This window comes from Lactuca virosa, chromosome 6 (assembly GCF_052849685.1).
Source record: "Lactuca virosa cultivar CGN04683 chromosome 6, Lactuca_virosa_CGN04683_v6, whole genome shotgun sequence".
Classification (NCBI taxonomy): domain Eukaryota; kingdom Viridiplantae; phylum Streptophyta; class Magnoliopsida; order Asterales; family Asteraceae; genus Lactuca; species Lactuca virosa.
In genome coordinates, this window is record NC_136431.1 from 250,228,714 (window position 1) to 250,245,497 (window position 16,784).

Below are 16,784 nucleotides of genomic sequence, written 5' to 3' on the forward strand. Positions count from 1 at the left end.
ACCTGCATGGTTGGGTTTTACTTTCCCATCCTTCAAATCTTGCTGGTACTTTGGGCAGTTTCGCTTCCAGTGTGACTTTTCATGGCAATAGAAGCATTCAGCCTCATTAGGGTTAGCAGAAGGAGTGACAAAACCTTTCTTGGTTTTGCTTGAAGAGGAGCCTTCAAGGATCTTACCCTTGGTACCCTTAGAAGGGTTCTTTCTCTTCTTCCCTTTGCCATGCCCGATTGCCAAGACATTGGCCGCAGTTGGAGTAGGAGTAGGAGTAGTAACAACCGACTTACCCTTTAGACCACTTTCGGCGGTCTTCAAGAGTCCTTGAAGTTTGCTGAGGGTGACTTCTTCCTTGTTAATGTGATATGTCATGCGGAATTGATCATAACACGATGGCAAGGAGTGCAAAATGATGTCTATTGCTAACTCCTCAGGGAAGTTCACATTCAGCTTCAGTAAACGGTCCACATACCTTTGCATTTTCTGCATGTGGCCCGTGATGGGTTCACCATCCTTCATTCGGGTTGTTATCATGGAGGAGATTATTTCATATCGCTCTTGACGAGCACTTTGATGGTAGAAGTCCATCAAGTCCTGGTGCATCTCAAAAGGATAATAGTCCTCATAGGACTTTTGGAGCTCGGCTGTCATGGTGGCCATCATGATGCATGCCACTTTTGTAGCATCTCTTTCATGTACCTCATATTCAGCAAGCTCTTCAGGAGTAGCAGTTGGCTCGGGTACCTTCAGCTCCTTGTCGAGAACATATTCTTTGTTCTCATACCGAGTGACCATCCTGATGTTTCTGATCCAATCTGTAAAGTTGGACCCATCAAAGATGACTCTCCCACAAAGATTCATGAGAGAGAAGGAGCTAGTAGGGTTTGAGCCAGAAGCATTGTTATTGGAAGACATCTGAAAAGAATAGGGAATAGATTAGATTAGATATAGAGATAGTCCTTAACAAAACACCCAAATGTAATATTAAGGCTAGGACCCAACACAATATTTTATAACTTAGAAGAGGGATGCCGTAATCTAAGCTATAAGATATTTGAAGGTAGGTGAATGACGATTCACCAATTTCCACCATGAAAAACGAAATATTTAATTAGGTTTTAATTGGTTTAGAAACTCCTATATTCTTTGAGATTCATTGAACTTTCTTCAATGACATGTTTCAATCTCGAGTGTGCCCTTCAAGTTTTGTGACTGGGATGCCGAGGATCACAAAACAAGGTGTGAAGTAACCATGCAAATTACTTGGTACCCTTAATGTATTACCCCTCAATCGATGTGCCGGTTAACCACACACGCTCCATCGATACTATGATAAACATTAAGTCACCCTTTACCTACCTTGTTAAGTTCAAGTTAGTGTGCCGGTTAACCACACACGCTCCACTAACGACTTAAACAAAGTGTAAAGTGTAATTTCATGGATTAGCACCTTATTCACATTTTCCTAAAATAACTAAGATTGGGAATTCAATAAAGTTTAATTACTTTAGTATTATCATTATACTTTTAATGAGAATTTATAAGTCCTTGTCCTACCCGTTCGGCTAACGACCCTCCACCGATCAAGGAAGCGGTGGGTGAGAGTGGACACCCATTAAGTTGTCATTTTATAGGCAACAACCTTATACCCCCCTTATCGACCGGCTTCGTGAATGAGGCGTACTAGCGGTAAGACGACTTGATCTTATACATATATAAATATTATTAAACTTATAATATTATAAAGTATAAGGGTTGAATTTTGACTTTTAAAATTCTAGGGGTTGGAACTAAAGTTTTTAATATGACTTTACATGTTCCAAAACTTGAGGGCAAGTTTTGTAAACTTTCAAAACTTTTCATTTCTCATAACTTATGAGTTAATGGTTATTAAAAATGAAGACTCTTCATTTTTTGTAACCTATGTGTTCTTTTAATGGTTATTTATAAATGTGACTTTTGGTTATCCATAACTTAAGAACTAGTTATGGACTCCATTAAAACACATAAAGATCAAGAATTAATCTAATCAATTATTAGCAAATAATTTCTATGATCTTCTAAACTCATATGTTTATGAGTGTTCATATCAAAAATTTCAAGAATCGTAAGTACATATACAAAACTTGAAATTTTGATACGAGCTTTTGAACAAAACTTCGATTTTTCAAGTTTTTTTTTTTTTTTTTTTTTTTTTTTTTTTGCTTCAAGTATCAAATAAACAAACCAGGCTCTGATACCACTGATGGGTTTTGAGCATTCTAACACTCCTATGGTGTACATGCAACCCTAGAAACCTTGGATCTATGTTTGACTAAGATACATGCAAATAATTATTTTTCCAAGGTTCTTATCCTATCTTGCATGGCATGGGGAACTTGAATCAAATAAAGCTAGTAGAATTACTTACCTTGTAGTTGTAGTTGATTGCTTGGAGTTTTAGAGCCTAGCACCAATAGTGTGGATGCCTCAAATGGAAATCACAAATCACCACAAACTTGGAAACTTGAGAGAATAGTCACAAACTTCTTGAAATCGGCCCTCTTGGTTTACACACATCAACTAGTCCAATTTCAAGAACCAAAGCCTCCTTTATATAGTGTGGTGGATTAGGGTTACATCCATGTAAACCCTAATACCCATGTCTTTTCATTTCCATGAGATCCATGGGTTAAAGCTCCATGGAGTATCCATGGACTTTCCATGCAAGCCTAGCCCATTCCAAATAAGCATTAGCCCACACTATATAAATACAAGAGCCCATATTTAATTAGTCATACTTTTGATCTCTAAATTAATTCTAAATTAATTATAGATCAATACTAATTAAATAATATGATTTTATATTAATATATTAGGACTTATAATATATTAATAAATCATAACTTATACTATTCTCAAACGATTATCCATAAATTGTTCGGGTGAAGTGCAACCCAAATGGACCATGCCGGGTCGGGTCAAGTACATACCAAATATAGTTATGGACTTAGACACTATCTCCAACAATATTAAGGACTTAAATCAACTAACTTGAATTTCTCCCATTGTAGATGCCTGGTTCAGACAACTATGATCTTCCCAAATCCCTTGAAACAAGCTTTCCTAATGAAGATGATGTCCCGTGGTTGGATCATGGAAATCATACTTCTCTTCCTCCACCTCCTCCAATTATTCTCCTTAACCCACAAGTTCTTGAAAAGTTCAAGTTCACTCAATTCCTATTGGCAGGCAGTGTCTATATGTGCTCACATATTAGAGATGAAGTCATATATAGACGGGCCGAGAGAGTTGGGTGTCAAAGTCTTGAGGAAGTTGGTTGTTCACTAGGTTCTTCAATCACTTCCTAAGTCACATACTGAGTTCCTTTGGGACTACTATATGACAGACCATGACATGACCCTTAATGATCTTACCTATTTGCTTGATGCTGCTGAATCAGCAATGATTTGGAGCACTGGTAAAGCAAATTTGATTGGAATATTGACTTCCCAAACTTCCATGGACATTGACAATGGTAACATTGGAAACCAAGAAAAGCTTTCTCTTCCCAATAGAAAGGGGTCGGCCATAGTCAACTCGGTTGACCAAATGGTAAAGAGAAAGGCTAAGTCTGAGATAGTCCCGTGTACCATTCCCAAAGAGTCCATATGTTTCTATTGCCAAAGAAAGGGGCGTTGGTTGCGAAGCTGCCCTATTTACCTAAAAGATCATAAGGATGATAAAGTCAAAAAGGTTTGACTCTACTTCGGGTAAAGTCCACTATCTAACTCTATTAAGTTCCTATTTTCATATTCATATTACATGATGTGACTAGGTCGCATTTTGATGTTTTAAGAATCAAAGAAAAGTGAGGAAGCTTAAAAGAAGAATATGTTGATTCTGATCGCAAAGAAGGATTTCGATCGCATGGTTCAGTGATCAGAATTTTGAGTTGTTGCTTAAGAGTTGGGATAGATTGCCTAGGAATAAATAACAACATTGTTTTCATATGCATTTGCATTGTAAGGATAAGTTTTTTCCGCAAGTGTTAAAATAAAGTAAAAGGTTTTAATTTTATTTAATTTTTAAATATCCTTACAATGGCATTTATGAAAAATTGTTGTGTATATGATTCCATTGATAGCAATATTGAAAAATGGATTTGATTCTTTCGTTTGTGGTAGTGTCATAATTTACCAAATAAGGAAAGATTCTCATCACCCAAGTTTCAGTTGGATAGAAACTTGGAATCATGCAACTTGTATTGTATGATGAATGAGAATTTTCATCTTTGGGAAATTAAGACTAATTCTTTGTTCACATGTTCATGTGAGTCAAGTGAAGGACTATAGGATCGGGTACACTTGGTTGTACGCTGGTCAGGTCCACCACAAAGAACGATAAGGCTATTCGTCATGATTTACTAAAGTTTAGTAAATATGGTTATACTTACAAGTTTAAGTCTAATTCTGAAACATTGGAAAAGTTTCAATGTAAGGCAGAACGAATAAGAAGAATCAAATTAGGCAGAAAGATAAAAGTTTCTCCAATCTGAAAAGATGGGAGAGTACTTGAGTATCTTGCTTTATGATTATCTTAGTGATTATGAAAACATATCACAATTGATTCTCTAAGGACATATTAGTGCATTTGTTTGGCTAAGAAAAGGAATCGCGAATTGTTGGAATGATTAAATCAAAAGATGAATCATACTTCGTTCCAAAATTGAGACTTAGAGTAATACTCCAAGATTGTAACTTGAGTGACATAATCCTTAGAAGGTTTATAACACTTGTCAAATGTAGAGTAAAATGTTTTCTTACTCTTGTACATTTGAAATTGGAAAGTTGTGATGTTTTGGATAAAACAAAGACCAACTAAGGCCAATTGTGTGAAGTGTTTGTCTTGATAAGAATCTACACTAACTCTTGAATATTTGCTTTGTCAAGAAATGGTTCTTGACAAGAGAATCTTATATGTCAAGAGGTCAGTGGGAGTCTTAAAGATCTTGAAAAGTTTCAAGAACTAATCAAGAATAAAACATGTTGTTTATCACTAGAACACAACTTGAGGTTTATAGCCCATCGTGTTGACATATTCTTGTTTCTGTGCCCATTCTAGTTAAAGTTGACTATGCATGTGAGTTCTATGAGTTCTCAGTTGTTTGCGTAACTACTTGGAAGCAATGGTAGGCCCTTGTGCTGCCAGATGGCAAGAAGTTAAGATTGAACAAGTTCAGTCCATATGAGTTTGGATTTGTCACTAACTTCCTCTTGTGGTTATGACAAAATCACATGGATAGGAACACATACACCATAAAATCTAAGTGTCATAAGGTTTCTCTCTGATTCATGAAAATGATGGTGAGGAAACGCTTTCATTAAGTAGATTTTAAGTAGATAACAATTGTGATATTTGCATTCTCAAAGTCGTTAGTGGAGCGTGTGTGGTTAACCGGAACACTAACATGGACTTGTGAGAAATGGAAAAGATCTAAACAATTGAGACTATGATTACAGCATCCCTTTTCATAGTTCTAAAAATTGTTTAGACACACATGTGAACTATCTAAGGAAAGGTGTATGATATTGATAAAGTCTTATCAAAGCATCTCGTATCAGAAATCTGAACTTTGGTAAGAAAGTCAATAAAGTATTGATTTCTAGAAGTCCAGCTGATTTCTGGATACATGTCAAAGCTAGTGGGAGTATAAGTGTTATGCTAATAATCATCATGTTGGTGGGAGCATGATTATTATGTTTAGTATTGCAAGTTAGCAATGTTAATTATAGAAAACAAAATTTTCAATTTGCAAAATGTACTTTGTAGGGTTTGAAAAGTTGTTTTGCTATAATTAAGGGAGATGAAATTATACTTCATTCCAAGTCTAAAAGCTTAGATTGTGAGATTTTAATCAAATTTGGTCATGATTACATTATTTGCGTTCTAAATTTCGATTATGATTACGGCATCACTTTTCATAATCTGAATTATGAGAACATGACAAATTATAAGAAATAGTGTAGCAAAAGACTGGTCAAGTATCATGTCTTTATGTGAGACATCATGAATCGTGTCTTGTATGCTTCAGATATAGGATCGATTCATGTGCTATAATACTTATCCGTTCTAAATTTTCCAAATGCTTAGGGAATTAAGAGGGGAAAAGGACTAGAACTGGATATGACTAAAATGATTAAGCAATTGTCAAGGACAATATGAGGTTTACCAAAGATTGGTTGCTCATGGACAATTGGAAGTATATTGTTAATTTTGGAAGGACCATATTGACATATTCTGAAAGGAGGCAAGTGAGTTGTGAAAAAAACAAGTGAGTTGTGAAAAAATAAAAATAATATAAAAGAAAAAAAAGTTGCAAAAGCTTGAGTGAATATGAATCTACAAAGCTATGAAGATCAAATAATATGAAGAAAGTTCAAAAGTTCCAAAAATCGAAGACTCAAGAATAAGGCAATTTTCCAAGCTATTATTTATTGAAAATTTTGTTTTATAGGTTATTTTATCATATGTATGCTTGTGATCTTAACAAAATTTACCTTGAGGTTTAGAAAGATCTTTGAGGATATATATTTGGAGGGATGCATAAAATAAATGTTGTTCAAAATAACTGGGAAGTGTTTATGAGGATTGTGAGTATTTAGGATTTGGGAAGTTTTAGGAATCATTAGTCACAAATATATGCATCGCGGTCTCGATGTAATGGATAAGCTCAAAACGAATTGTCTTGTGTGATGTTGCTAGCTTGGGTTTTGATGTGATGATATAATAATAAAAATCAGTTTTGTTTGTGGTCAAGAAAAAGTCAAGTGTGGGGTATTTTGATATGTGTATATTTATTCATATGCTTTATGAATTGTCTTAATATTTTTAGCTACAATTATGCTTATTTTAGGACAAAAGACACTTAATATGTTTAAAATCAATTTTGTTGCAGCAAAGACATGCTCAGGATGAAAAGGAAGCAAATACAAAGCTGGAAGAAGGATATGGTGGGCTAAGTCAATGAAATCAAGAAATCTGAAGCCCACGGCATGGGGAATTTCTGCCATGCCATGGTGAGTAGAATATTCGCGATTTGAGAATTTGCCTTAGGGAATACGCGTGGAACAAGATCGCCATGCCATGGAGCCTATTTGCCACAGCGTGGGAGGAAAAATTATTGAAACTATAAATTTCGAACATTAGGTCGAATGGAGGGACTTCTGACCAATTTCTGGAGAAGAGCTGCGACAAATACCCTATGGAAAACCCTTGGAGGATCAAGATTCAATTGGAGCTTAATAGTTTAAGAGATATAGAAGAAAACAACATTGATTCTTTCGGGTTTCTAGATTTAATAATGTATATTCATATTTTCATTTATTTTAAGTGTTTTCTCTAGCTATGATTATGGGCTAAAAACCTTTTGCTTTCGTTGGTGATGATGAACCCTTTGAACTATGTGTTGATTTTAATCTTATGACTAATTATTGTTGGTTTTTCCAGTGTTGATAAATCAAAACCTTACATGATTTAGTTCTAGTCTTTTATTTCCTTGATATAAGTTTTGTGTAGATGATTATTATATTTGCATGAACTTGATTACCTAGTGGTTTATGATCATTAAACTGCTAGAGCTAGGGTTGGAAAAATTTAGATTAAGTAATTAAAGTTAGTAACTTTAACTGTGTTACAGAGCATAATTTATCCATAATTTGTGATTGGTTGCTTGACTTGATCATAGAAAAGTAACTATTAGATTTATCATGCATAACCAAATTTATCTTAATATTGATTTCGTGTTTACTTGTGTTTGATCATAACATAGTAAGTCATAAATTGGTAACAACTAGGAATTTGATCATAATAACTAGTTGCATAATAATTTGGTAACCATCAATAGTAATTTAATAAGAAATCAACCATAGGAAAAAGGGGAATTCGTATCTAACGAAAGTACTCTTTAATATTGAATTTTAATAGTTTTCTTTGCTTAGTTTAATAGTGATATTTGGTAATTGTTTAATTTAAGTTCTTCTGATCTTGCAAAATTAGTAAAACCCAATTTAAAGTTTGTTTCTTAATTTAACTTTTAGTAATTGTTTTATTAGTTAAATTTTGTTCCATGTGTTGACACCCAACTTACCTAAACAACTCTATAATCCAACTAGGTACACTGTCTATAGGTGCATAAATTAGTTAAGTTCGATAGGTTTATAAATTTAAAATTTTATTGGCATATTTTTTCACATCATATCTCTTTCTACCTTTTCTTAGGTATTTAACAAATACACGTCTCATCTTGCCATACATACACTTGCATACATATGATTATAATACATATAATCCTATTTTTTCACATCTACATCTTGCAAGTATTACTCATAATACCTTTAACATCTCCTTTTATATATATATATATATATATATATATATATATATATATATATATATATATACTTTAGTTATAAATACATGCTCATATACATGAATTTAAATGTATAACCTCATATATACACTTTGTATACGTACATACTTTGATACATGTTTCAAACGTAGATTCACCATCATACATACACACGCACACACACACACATATATAAATATATATATATATATATATATATATATATATATATATATATATATATATATATATATATATATATATATATAAACATTCACACATAATCTAAAAAGAGAGTGATATAGCTCACATTGTTAGTTAGTGAATATTAACTACCCTTGACTATCTTCCTCAATTGATGTATCTTGATACATATTCTTTGCACAAGGCCTATCCATACAACATGTCAAGCCTTTAGAACATGTATTAGCCTATTAAGAGCTTAATGAATCTCTTTGTCAAAATGACTACTTAATGTATCATATTTCTAACATCTCATTTTCTACTTCTACTTCAACCATAACTAATGAATTTGGCATCTCATACTACCTAATTCATTATAATATATATCTAACACATCAATTCACCACTCATTAGTTAGGGTTCTTAACCCTAACTTCACATATATCGATTTTAAACAAACACAAAGCTTGTTCAAAGATTCTAAACACTCTCAATAACATCCAAGCTAAGATATAGACTGATCAATTCAACCAAACTAAACATTTCACCAAAATAGGGAAATCTTACATTAATATGGAGAGGATTAAAATCCTAGAAATCCACCATCTCTAGCTTGTCTGGGCACCATTTTGGATGCAAAATCGCCCTCTCCAGCTCCCCAATCGATTTCCCTTTTGAAATGATTGAAATGAGCTCTAACAGGTTTGAAACCCCTATTTAATCCTCAAGACTGTGTCGTGGTGAAGGGCTCACCACGTCATGGCTAGCTCTTAGGCCATAGTAAGCCTCTTTTCGAGTCCTGGTGCCAATCTCCCATAGAAACCAACTTTCATCACTGTATCATGGTACTGCATAATACCATGCAGTGGGAAAGTATGTTGCATTTCCTTCACGACGATAATATAAACCATCCTCTGTCAACCTCACCGCACTGTGGTGAAATCTTCACCACATCGTGATGACTATAGATCAACATAATTCATTTCTTATTACATTCCAATCTTGGGGATAATTTTTATCCCAACTTCTAATGTACATATCTTCTTCATCTTAAACTCGTTTTCTATGATCTTTATATCCACGCGAAGGTGTGTATATGCTCTACAAATTTGTTAATTCATTCTTTCTGAATTAATACGGGTCTTAATCTATTAACACACAAAATTGTCCCAAAAATCATTAAAAAACCCTTTTTATCCTTTTGCCCAAAATACATCTTCTCATGCATTTCTTCTCTTAAATTTACTCATCTAATATCATTTAAGTGACTGAAACTTATCCTGAACATTTTTATGAAGTAACAACTTCATAAAATTACCAAATTCTCATAAATGAACATTTTGCCCTTTTGGTCAACACTTAACTAATAGTCAAATCTCTATAAATTTTAGGTCCTTAAATTCAATTAGTTATATATGTAAAGATTTTATATATATATATATATATATATATATATATATATATATATATATATATATATACATGTGTGTGTGTTGGGGGGGGGGGGGGGGGGGGGGGATGAAGATACAAAACAATCTTATGTAAACTTAGGTACTAAACCTTAATTCTATGTTAGTTTTGGCTAATCCATATATTATCGGTAACAATTTACACATAGAATGGATTCTACCATTAGTCGATTATAATCGAATCAACCTTTAATTCCCTCGAGTGCGAATTCAACAAGGTGGCTCTCACTTCACACACCCAACCCTAACAATGTACTCTAGTACCCTTGTCTCAAATATTGAGATATGATTTTGTTATAGTTATTTACTTTGGTTTATTTATGTTTTTGTTGGTTTTAAAATAATGTGATATGATTGCATATAAATGGTCTAAAACGACGTAGTATTGACGTTTAGTACACAAGCTTATAAATGGTTGTTATGCATATTCACTTTTCTATATATATATATATATATATATATATATATATATATATATATATATATATATATATATATAGAGAGAGAGAGAGAGAGAGAAAGAGAGAAAGAGAGAAAAATACTAAGGTATTACAAAAGCCTGGAAAGATATTGGTAAACTGGAGAGCAACCATACGAGTATTATGGTGGTTCGTACATGTACGGAGAATTCGAACGAGTGTCACACTTAGAAAGTTAGAAAAACTAATTGCACATGGTGTAAGGACGAGCGGATGTCTGCAAAGGAAGTGGATAGATTGTGTAATGTAAGAATTGAAGGACTTATGTCTTTCCGATGATATGAAATCATATATGAGGATGTGGAGTCATACAATCAAGGTAGTCAAGTAGTATAAGAGTAACTTTTAGAGACCTTTTTTCGTACATGTTTTCTTTTATGGCGGTATTTTGTTTGTGCTTCTAGTCATATGAGTCTAACCTTAGTTTTCTCTTTACTGTCTTTGAATATTTGGTAGTATATATGTTCCAAGTTTTATAGCTATCGTTTTCTACATGATTTATAGCAAGTATATGCTTACGTTGTTTGTACTTGCAGCCCATTTAGGCTGCCCATTGTATATTTTTGTATTACTATGAGTTTCTCATTTGTTTCCTTTGAATGTTTGATGATTCTGCTTAAAGTGTGATGACTAGTGTTTGCTTCATACTACACTCTTCTATTTTGCCGCATTGTATGTCCATGTTTTATTATTTCTATTTGCTTAGGGGTCGTTTGATTTGCACTTACCCGGTCTAGTCAGAGCTGACTGCTGACCCGGTCAGTAGTCAGACTGTTTGATGGGCCTCCATTGTGGCTGACTCGGTAAGCAGTAAATGACCAAGGGGCTGACTCGGTCCAAAAAAAAAAGAGGCTGACCGATAGAACAAGCAATTTCCTCTCCTGCGCCCTAACAAAAATCACCGATCGTTCTTCCCTTCCTTCAATATTCAGCGCGACAACAAGCAACAAGATTTATCCTCCAACTTCCGGCCACTTCACCTCCTGCGCCGACGACGACACAGCTCCGGCGACGACGACACAGCCCCGGTGAGGAGCTCGACTGCAGGTAATGTTTCTTTGTTTTTTTTCTGAAATCACAAAACCCTTCATGTTTGCTGTCAAATTGATGATTTCATTCTGAAATCAAAGTTTGAAATTACTTCTTTCATTATTCTTGGATTCAATTAGATCGAAGGGTTAGCATGAAATCAATTCATAATGTGTTTTTGTTTATGAAATCTGATTTTATCTATATGAAGGAATGAATATTTGTGTATGAAATCTGTATGAACTAATGTGTGATTTTAACATGAACTAATGTTTGAATAAAATCAGATTTTAGGTTGCTGAAATGAACTTATGTTGAATATTATGTTGAATATGTTGTACATGCTTGTGTGAAATCATAAATTAAAAAGTGTTATATGCTTATGAGATCAAAAGTTAATTGTATGAAATCAAAATATATGTTGTATATGCTGTTAAGAATGTGATGAAATCACATTTATGCTTGATTTATTTGTAAATGTGTGTTATGTGGATGATTAGCTATTTTCCCCCTTTTTATAATAGACATGACAGATAAAAGAATTAGGGTTAGTTGGAAGTCGGAATTGGTGGACAAAACTTTTTTGGAAGCATGTATACAAGAATTAACAAGCAATGGCCGGGAGGGTAGTGGCCTAAAAGCAAGCTCATGGGCTGTGGTCGCGGAGAAATTGAAAACAGATCATAATTTTGTTGTCGAGAAAAAACAAATGAAAAACCGATACGACTATCTAAAAGCAAAGTATGCAGTGTGGTTAAAACTTAAAAACAAAACAGGAAATATTTATGATCCTGTAACGAATTCTTTTAACATGACTAATGAAGAATGGGAAGCGGAAGCGAAGGTACATATATACATATTTTTTAAATTAGATTATTTTTTTAATACTTTAATAATATTTATTAAATTTTCAAACAGTTGAACAAGTATGTAGATAAGCTGAGAAATGCACCCCTCCCTTGCCCTGAACTTTGTACCCAACTATTTGAAGGGGCGACCTCGACCGGTGTTCACAGTTGGGGGCCATCTTCGACACTACCTCATCCCAATGAAACATTCAGTACACATGATTTTGAGGATACAGAGATGGAAGAGCCAGCACCTCATGCAGATACCCCAAGCTCAACAGTACCTCAACCTACTAGTGAGGAATCATCTGGGCGGACAAAAAACAAGGGGGGCAAACGAAATGGTCCTAAAGAAACCACACTTGATGATGAGTTGAAAGAAGTTGGAAAAGAAATTATCAAGGCTGCACAAGCATTCACGAAAGCAAATAATCTTGACAAGGAGATGGATGCTTGTACGGCGAAGTTGACAAGCTTGGAGTGGGGAGAATATGATCCGAAATACACTACTGCTCTTATGTTATTTGCTGAAAGTGCTGGTAATAGGAAAATTTGGTTGCGGCTTAACTTGTCAACTTGTGAGTCGTGGGTAACAAATGCGGGAAGAAAGTTTGGATTAGTTGGTTGACTTTAGTATGTTATGGTTCATTGTTTGACATTAGTATGTTATGGTTCATTGTTTGACATTAGTATGTTATGGTTCATTGTTTGACATTAGTATGTTATGTTTCATTGTTTGACATTAGTATGTTATATGAATTTATATGTTATGGAATGTTATGCTTTTAGTATTTACATGTTACAGTTTGTTATGTTATGGATTGTTATGTTATTGAGTGTTATGTTATTGATTTAAATGTAATTTGTATTTGATATCTAACAGGACACATGAATAAAGAAGGTGAATTTTTATATTTCCTTATATTCTCGTGGTATTGGTTGATGTTGGTCCGACAAAGGCAAAGAATAGTTAAAAGAATAAGAGCTAGCGAACAAGTAGCAAAGGGGTTTGTGTATACGCAAGATTTGATACACGGATGTCCTATACAATGTTACGATATGATACGTCTTTCACAAGATGCATTTGTACTATTATGCAATCACTTTACACAAAGAAATTGGTTGCAATGTAGTAGGATGATAAGCGTTGAAGAGAAGATGGCTATGTTTTTACATGTTATAGGACATAATGAACGTTTTCGAGCCGTTAAAGAAAGATTTCATCACTCCACACAAACGATTCACCAATGTTTTCATGAGGTCTTACGTGCAATGATGTGTTTTTCACGAGAAATTATAGTACCAACCTCGTTTAATCCAACAAGAAATACCTCAGAACGACATAGACGGCTAATGCACATATTTCCCGGAGCAATAGGTGCACTAGATGGAACACTTATACATGCAGTTGTGTCTGTTGATCAACAAACTCGTTATAGGGGAAGAGGAAAAGGTGAATGTTATCAAAATGTAATTGGAATTTGTAATTTTGATATGATATTCACCTTTGTATGGGCTGGATGGGAGGGCATAGCACATGATTCTAAAGTTTTGAAAGAAGTTGCATTTAACCCGACTTCCGGATTTCCATTCCCTCCACCAGGTTTGTAACTTTACTATACGTTTTATTATCTATATTATTTATATGATAAATTTGTCAATCATATACAGATAAATATTACCTTTGTGATGCCGCATACACCAACACCCGTGGATTTATGGCTCCCTACCGCAATACTAGGTATTGGTTAGCCGATTTTCGAAGAAACAGAGCTTTAACAAACAAAGAAAAGTTCAATCATGCTCATGCACAACTTAGAAATATCATTGAACGTGCTTATGGTGTATTGAAGGCGAGATTTCCAATTTTCAAACAAATGGCTCCTTATCCTTTTCCAGTGCAAAGAAACATAGTCATTGCTTGTGTTGCGGTCCATAATTTTATAAGGAAATGATGGGTTGTGAGCATTCTAACACTTCCTAAGTGTACATACATCCTAATAACCTTGGATCTATGTTTGTCTAATAATCATGCAAAGTTGAATTCCAAGGTTATATTCCTATCTAGCATACATGGGGAACATTTTTAACTTGAATGAAAGATAGAATAACTTACCTTGTTGTTGATTATGATCCTTGAAACCTTGTGAGCCTAGCACCCCAAGTGTGATGCCTCAAATGCTTCACACAACACCAAATGCAAAGGAGTAAACTTTGAGAGAATCTTACACTTGCAAAATCGGCTCTAGCCCTCTTGTTTCTTATGTGTCGCCAATTTTGGTGGAGAACGGGTTTCTTATATAGTGTTGACACATCTAAGGTTACACCATGTAAACCCTAATGTGTCATGACTCTTCATTTCCATGACCCATAGGTTTGTAACTCCCATGGAGCATCCAGGGAGCATCCTATGGGTGGAACCCAACTTGATAATCCATGGAGCCTCTTAGCCCACTATATAAGATATGGAAGATTTACATAATCTACCCATATATTTAATTAGTTATCTTTTGATCACTTAATTAATTCTAAATTAATTCTTGATCAAACTAATTAAATAATATTATTAATATATTAGAACTTATAATATATTAATAAACCATAAGTGTTATTTCTCTCATTTTAGTTTATCCAATTGCATGGTGCCATGCAACCCAAATGGACCATGCCGGGTCGGGTCAAGTACATACCAGAAATAGTTATGGACTTAGACACCTTATCCAACAGTCTCCCACTTGGATAAGTCTAATAACTATAACTGCAATACTTCAGGAACCGATCGGCAATCGTAGCTCTTTCAAGGTCTCTCGGAACTGAGAAGATGATGATACGCCATTTAAGATAAGTGATCATATAATCCTCTGTTCTAGATATCAGCCGGACAAATACATGGAACAATGTCTTACTTATTGTCCAGCAGTTTGTTTCCCGATTTCCGATTTGTTTGACAAAGAACTTAATTGAACACATCAACTTAGTTCTGACCGGGCCCGGTACATAGGTCAAAACAAAATCATCGAGGGGCCCAGATATCAGCTTCTAATCCAAGAAGGAACATATAAACTTCGACTCATATGTTTTTTCTACCACTCATTGAATTATACACAAAAGCACGTTTTATAACATCAAGTTACCAATGCGTTAACGTACAATCAATGCATAACCAACTCATAGTAACAAATCATATCTCTAGGTTTGAAGACTTATATGATATTACCGTCTCACGATCACTCGAGATAAATTCCATGAAGTGATTCCAGTGAGCGTGGGTTGATTCCAATGCTCAGAACTTATGAGCACTCATGAGTGTTGTAGCCATGTCCAACAACTTAGACCTCTGCAACCAATCATGACAGTCTTGATTCATACCTACTTCCGACATATGACCGACTGTGGAGGTTCGAATAATATGATATACCAAACATAATTATTCTGGAAGTCAAAACATGAAAAAGAAATATAGTAAACGATCGACAAGAGATAGCAACACTTTACTCATAAATAAAACACCTTTTATTCATCATCTAATGTCAATTACACTTTACAAATTTCAAGGTTATCTAACTACTAAATCTAATATCATCCTTCAGCCCTATGCTCCGAGCATGCTGGAGATGCTTAACCCGAGTCAGTCCCTTCGTGAGGGGATCTGCTGGATTCTCATCCGATGATACCCTCTTTGCCACGAGGAATCCTTCTTCTATTTGATGTCTGATGAAATGGTATTTTCTGTCGATGTGTCTGGATCTCCCGTGATCCCTTGGTTCCTTGGCTAAGGCAACTGCACTTTCACTATCACATAAAATTTCCATTGGCTCTTTAATAGCTGGTACAACTCCAAGGTCTCCAATGAAGTTCTTCAGCCATATCGCCTCCTTTGCTGCCTCGCTAGCTGCTATATACTCTGATTCGCAAGTTGAATCAGCCACTGTCTCTTGCTTGGAACTCTTCCAAGAAATTGCTCCTCCATTTAAGGTAAAGACCCATCCTGACTGAGAGCGGAAATTATCCCTATCAGTCTGAAAGCTAGCATCACTATACCCTACAACTCTCAAGTCTTCAATCCCACCGAGGGTAAAGACCCAGTCCTTAGTCCTCCGTAGGTACTTGAGGATATTCTTTACCGCAGTCCAGTGTACCTTGCCAGGGTTCCCCGGATACCTGCTAACCATGCTCAAAGAAAAGGCTACATCAGGTCGAGTACACGTCATAGCATACATGATCGATCCTACAGCCGAAGCATAAGGTATTCGACTCATTTCTGCTATCTCAGCCTCAGTACTAGGGCTTTGTGCCTTACTCAATCTGGCGTTACTCTGGATGGGTAACTCTCCTTTCTTGGAGTCCTGCATGCCGAATCTCTTCAACACCTTATCCAAGTAAGTACTCTGAC